General features: G+C 44.6%; 1 pseudogene; it reads right to left on the bottom strand.

Moving 5' to 3' along the window:
- Positions 1-1,361: 1,361 nt before the first annotated feature.
- Positions 1,362-1,831, bottom strand: LOC101684025 (annotated as a pseudogene).
- Positions 1,832-6,723: the final 4,892 nt, after the last annotated feature.

The raw sequence follows: 6,723 nt of genomic DNA, 5'->3' as shown, positions 1-6,723 counted from the left end.
GACCACTTTATATCGTCCTCACAGTCATTGACAATCTGTTCTTTTTGTTCAGCCTTTTTTTTCTCTTTGTGGTTTAACTTTGAGAGTTGCTATTATTATGTCTACAAGTTTATTAATATTTTTCTTTTGTGGTAAAAGTAAAAACTAATTAGTAAATTTTTCATGTTAGATATTTTATTTTCAGCTCTAGATGTCCATTTGTTTCCTTTTATGACTGCTATTTATCTCATTATCTAAAGCTTTCCCTTTAAATTCTTTTTTTTAAATAATGTTGTTTTAGTTATTTATTTATTTTTTAAAGTAATCTCTACACACAACGTAGGGCTTGAACTCATGACCCTGAGATCAAGAATCACATGATCTACCAACTGAGTCAGCCTCCTTTAAATACTTAAGTATGGGAGCGCCTGGGTGGCTCAGTGGGTTAAAGCCTCTGTCTTCGGCTCAGGTCATGATCCCAGAGTCCTGGGATCGAGTCCTGCAAGCCGTACATTAGGCTCTCTGCTCAGCGGGGAGTCTGCTTCCTCCTCTCTCTCTGCCTGCCTCTCTGCCTACCTGTGATCTCTGTCTGTCAAATAAATAAATAAATAAAATCTTTTTAAAAAGAAATAAATTAATAAATACTTAAGTATATTTGTTATAGATTTTAAAAAATCTTTTTCTATTACTTCCATAATTTCTGTCATGTATAGGTCAGTTTATATTTTTTTCCTGGTTATGGGTCCCATTTTCCTGCTTCATTGAATGTCCAGTATTTCTTAATGGATGCTGAATGAGAGGGCTTTGTAATATGTTGAGTTGGCTCGGCTGAGCTACACCCTGCAGAGTTGTGTTTCTGGTGAAAATTGTACCCAATTAGGATAGGGTACAAGGCGTATTATCTCATGGAAGTTGGTGGTAGAAGGAAAGCAACAGTGGTTTTGTAGCCACACATACATTTTCCAAATTATTGAATCAAACACAAATCTAGTTGGTGTTTTGAAGGAATTTTACAGATGTAATTCAAGTCCATATTTGGTTGTCTCTAAGTTAATAAAAAGGACATTATTACAAGTGGGCCTGACTTTATCATTTGGAAGCCTTTAAAAGAGGGCTCACACCTCCCAGAGCTCATAGACTCCAAACAACAGTTGGGTCTGAAATTACTCTTCTTTGTTCTTTCTCTCCTCCCTTCCAGTCTGCTGTGATCTCTCCTTCCCGACTGTCTGCAGTATGGACTTCAGGCTCTCTTAGCCAGTTCCTATAATTATGTAAACCCTCTTCTAATAAATCCACACACACACACACACACACACACACCCTTTTTGTTTTTTACAGTCTTGAGAGGTTTTTGTTTGTTTGCTTATTTATTTTTGCACTTTTCATGCTATGAATTCATGGGGAATGGGTTCCAGCAGCTTAGGCTCCTCTCTCAAGTTCTCATAAAGTGTGCTGCTCTGGGTGGAGCTGGCTGGTGCTTCAGTTGAGCCTAAATATCTTTCTCTTTGGCTTCCTTCTTTTTCTGATAATTTTCCTTCACACACTTTAGGAAGCTGTCTTGGCTCTTTGAGTACTTAGTATGCTCAATATGCATATTAATTCTCTTGACAAGAATCTTGCCCTTGTTTGTATACAACAATGCCAACAGCATGCTGGGTAACATTATAGTTTTGCCCTAGTAACATTTGTGGGGTATTCCTTTTTGAACAGTGCCCATTCCCTTAATATCTACAATATCACCTTTCTTGTAGATTCATAAGTGTGTGGCCACAGGAATGACTCCATGTTTCCTAAAAGGTTTAGAGAACTTACAGTGGGTGCCTCTCCTCTTTCTTTTTGTGTTGGTCATTTTGGCAAATTACTGGAAGATGGAGGTTCCAGCTGAAAGGCACACATACATATTTCTTACACACTGACACTTGAATGATGCAGGAGTTAGGGATACCAAAGTTAGGGATAAAACTTTGACCCCCCCCCAAATTTAACTACTAATAGCCAATTGTTGACTGGAAGTCTTACTAATAACATAAACAGTTGATTAACACTTATTTTATATATATGTTATATACTATATTCTTACAATAAAGTAAACTAAAGAAAAGAAAGCATTATTAAAAACATCATAAGAGGGCGCCTGGTTGGCTCAGTGGGTTAAGCCGCTGCCTTCGGCTCAGGTCATGATCTCAGGGTCCTGGGATCGAGTCCCGCATTGGGCTCTCTGCTCGGTGGGGAGCCTGCTTCCTCCTCTCTCTCTGCCTGCCTCTCTGCCTACTTGTGATCTTTGTCAAATAAATAAATAAAATCTTAAAAAAAAAAAAAAAAGGAGCCAAGTAGGGTTAATTCAGCCGTCTGGATTCAGCCTTCTGGAGTCTTGTGAATGGTTTCAGTACACAGAGGCTTCACTCTTTCAATTAGCATAACTCAGACAACTCCAAGCCCTGTGTGAGCTCTGGGAATGTTTGGTTTTAGAAACTGCACTTTTCTTTGCCTGGTGATGTGGAGTGTTTTTTATAGAGGCATAATTAAGTATTTAGCCAAAGATTCAAGGGGACACCATGCTTATATATGGAGCTCTTTTCTCTACACAGCTCGCTTCTCTCTAATACTCTGCCTGACAAATTCCAATACGCTGGCTCTCCTTCAACTCAATGCGACCACTGTCTCTGCTTGAGTCCCTCTTCCTTGCACCAACATCAAGAAAGTGTCTTTTGGAAGAAAGCCAGGGCAATCCTAGGGCTCATCTCATTTTTCTCCTATCAGGAATCACAGTTCTATACTGCCTACAGTCTAATGTCTGAACACATTTTTTTTCATAATATTTATCCTGTTTATGGATGTTTACAGCAGGAAGGCAAGTCTAGTGTCATACTAGGTGTTACATCATGGACAAAAGTGTAAGTCCACCTCCTTGTTTGAAATTTATAAAAAACACCCAGTGCATTAAATACTGGTAGGAAAGAACCACTGAAAAGGAAGCTGAAGCTGGAGAAGAGGAATGATTGAGGGTCAGGGTCTCTGACGAGTGGGGTTCTTTGCACACAAGGCCTTGGGGAGGAAGAAAGAGAAAGTTGAAGGCTCTATGATGAGGACCTATTTGGGTTGATGCTCAGTCAAAATATTAAGGCCAGAATGTCTTAGAGATTGTCCAGTCTAAAATCCTGCCTGTATAAAAGAAGAAATTTCAGCTGCAGAGTTTGTGACTTGCCCAAGTTTATGGTTTCTCTGAGTGGCAAAGGCAACGGCAATACCTCTGTCTTTGTCTCTCCAGGCTTTCTTCCTAACTTACAGCCCTATTTTACAATGCTCTATAGGTCCCTTTTCTGCCACTCATGCTTTCCAGCCCCCCAATCCCCCTGCTTTTATTTGTGCACCAAGCCAAAAGGGGAAGCAAGGGGAGGCTTCAGTCAAGCTTGAAGATGTAGGCAACTTCAGGATGGACAAGTAACGAAAAGAAGGGTGATCTGAGTCTGGGGGAAAAAGCAGAACAAAATTACAATGGATGCATTTTTGTGGGACCAGAAAGGAAACTAAGCCACCTAGAGCAAAAGACTGTATCTGTGAAGACTGGAAATTAGGGACCAGAGCTTGGAGAACTGGGAATGCCAGGGGAAAAAATTAAGAGTTATTTCTTTCATTTATCCATTATTCAGTTTTTTAAATTTTATTGAGTGCTTACTATATGCACTGTCTTTGCTTGGAACCATGGACATTGGTAGCCATTAAGAGTCTGAGTAAAGGGAATAGAAAGATGAAACCGGTGACTCCTAGTAAGGACACAGTCAAAGCAGGTCCTCTGAGACATAACACATGCATTCATACTTGGTTGCTGTCCCTGAGACATTGTGCCTGACTGAAAATACAAGTGTGATCCTTATTCTCCTGAAGCGGGTTCATACACAGTGAGCCCTGTGTTAAGTTATGGAATGAGAGAGCAGAACTATTCCTGAGCTGAGTATCAGGAGACCTTGGTTTCCTGAGATCCAGGAGACCTTAGTGCTGCGTTCTGTCTCTCAGCCACTTCAGTTCCCTAAGCTGTTGTCTTCTCTTAAAACAAAACAACAACAAAAAACCCCAAAAACATTAGAAACAGAAGGCCACCAGTTTTCTTTTTCTGGGCCAGAATGAGATTCATTAATGCATTCAGAAATACTTACTTCATGTCTTCATGCTAAGTACAGTCCCCGGGGCCGGGATACCAAGCAAAAGAAAAGAGCATCCCGACCTCAAGGAATCCCGTTATGGGATCTCACATACATTACATATATGGTAAAGGTGGGACTGTAGAAGAAACAAGGACAGAACCCCTTGTGTGGACCAACCCTCCCTGAGCTGAATCACTCAGACCAACCTTGGCCTCCTTTTGCTGGGAACTGCGGATGGCTAGGCCTCCATCAGCAACTTCCCAGGTTGCTGTATCCAGTGAAAGACCTTCAGACACGTCAAGACACAAACATATCATGTGAGGGCAGCCAGCCTGCCGGTGCCCCCTGAGGACCCCACGCTCTCCGAACGGGGTTATACAGCAGGATGATTTGAGGTTGACGTTTCTGAGTCTGACAAGTGGAGCTTCGGCAGCCCGAGGGAAGTCATTAGTTTGCTCAGGCAGCCACCACAAAGTACCACAGACTGGGCGTCCCAAACAACAGACATGTATTTCTCCCAGCTCCGGAGGCTGGAAGGCCCACAACGAGACGCTGCAGGCTGGGTTTCTCCTGAGGCCTCGCTCTCCAGCTTGCTGACGACCGTCTTCTCATCAGGTCCTCATGAGGCCTTTGCTCTGTGCTTGCACACCGCGGGTGTCTCTTCCGTTCGTTCCAATTTCCCATTCTTATAAGGACACCACTCAGATTGGATCGGTAGCCCCCTTCCCCCAATAGCCTCGTTGTAACTTCCTTGAAGGCCCCTCCCATTCTGAGGTCCTGGAAGTTGGGGCTCTGACATAAGATTGGGGGTGTGGGGCACCTCCACCGGGAACAGAAGTCAAGTCTGGGTCTCTCACTGCTTAGCACAAGGGGGGACAAGGGTGAGGACCAGGGGCCATGGGCAGCTCTCCTCTGAGGGGAAAGCACTGCCCACATGCCATGACTGACAAAGAAACAAAAAAAAAAAAGGGAAACCAGCCGCTCCCAGGGCAGGCTTGAGGCTCAGAATGTGCGAACATGGCCCTTTTCCAAAATTAGAGAGCTCTGCAGATACTCTGTTGCTCTAAATAGCGCCTGTTGATGCCACTGTCAGCTTTATTCAGACCTCATCTTTTAACCCCTTGGTCACCACCAGCATGCCACCCCCCCCACCAAGAGACACGTTGAGATGTACCCCTCCCGCCCAGCCTGCTGGCTCCATGTGTCCAGACGCTCTCTCCTTGTCTCAGCAGATCTCATTTTCCATGCTGGCCATTACTCTCAAGAAGAGGAAGGCGGGGGTCTGGCACACCGAACAAGAAATTATTTCAAAGAAAGCCTGTTGCCATGGGAACCGGTTGTCAAATGCTTTTCTGCGAGGGAGGTGTCAAGAGTGGGACCCAGCAGCTTTGCCGAGGCCCTGCCTGCTTTTCTCCTTCGTTTGCAACAAAAACAATGAATGATCGGAGAGGGGGCTGGGGAAGAAAGCACTCATCTGTCAGAAATTTCCTCCTGAAAGTGAGCCCAAGGGCTTAAGGTATGGCGGGCTCTAATGGAACCTTCGAATGGCAGTGCTGAGGGGCAGGCCTGGGGAGGCGCTGGCAACAATGGGGATGGCGAAGTCGTGGGAAGCCACCTCAGATGCATCCGAAAATGTTCCCGCGGCTTTTCCTCTGTGCTCAGCCTGGGGCCAGGCTCTGTCAGGGATGCCAAGAGAGTGTCAAACCTAGACTGGAGCTTTGGAGAACCGGCGGTCTCCACGGGTCAGGGAACCCAAGCCTCTGAGAACACAAAGGCCCCAACCCCGCCCTCCACTGGGCCCAGGCACCCTACGTGGCCTCTCCATTCCCGACACTAGGCTTTTCCTCCACTGTCCCCGGAAACTCTATCTGGTTATATCTCTCTGCAGCCTTGTGTTTCCCATTTTGGGCTTAGGGACGCCTCAGAATCTGGAAAACAAGTGTGTAGGTGCAGTTTCAGAGGCAGGGGAAGAAATGCCTCCATTCAGGCTTTTTCTTCCTAAATTATCCAGAAATGGTTTCTGTCATCTGTCACTAAGAGCTTTTATGATTCGGGCTTGAGGGGACACTGAATTACAGGAAGTGACTTTTTCTCACGAGGCAGCAGGAAATTTTACATCTGAAGAGACACTGGGATGAAACAAGTCCCACAGAGAAGTGCTAAAGTGAAACAGAATTTATTTTTATTTGTATTTTTTATTAAGTAAACTCAAAGTCACAACCCGGAGCTCAAGAGTCCCATATTCTACCAACTGAGCCAGCCCGGTGTCCCTAAAGTGTAACAGTATTAATCATATACAAGGCTGATATTAATTGTAAGGAGGTCTAATAACTCCAATGTTCAAAGCAAATCTCTCCGAGCTTCTTTGAAAAAGGACGAGTGTGAATGGTCTGAGATACGCAGTACGATTCCCTCAGCTCCTGGCATCCCCAATTCACAGAGCCTGCATCCTCACCTAGATTTCCTTCTGACAGCTGGGCACGTGCTTGCTTCGATTAGAAGCCCCAGTGAACGAGGAAGAGTAAAGGTGGGTGTCAGGGTCGCATCGAGTACCCCCAAGACTCGTATGCTGAAGTGCTAGCTCCCAATACCTCAGGAAGTG

This window comes from Mustela putorius, unplaced genomic scaffold, assembly GCF_011764305.1.
Source record: "Mustela putorius furo isolate JIRA1106 unplaced genomic scaffold, ASM1176430v1.1 tig00000242_pilon_pilon_pilon, whole genome shotgun sequence".
Taxonomy (NCBI): Eukaryota; Metazoa; Chordata; class Mammalia; order Carnivora; family Mustelidae; genus Mustela; species Mustela putorius.
Note: the sequence above shows the minus strand (reverse complement) of the source record. Positions and strands in the feature narration are given on the sequence as shown.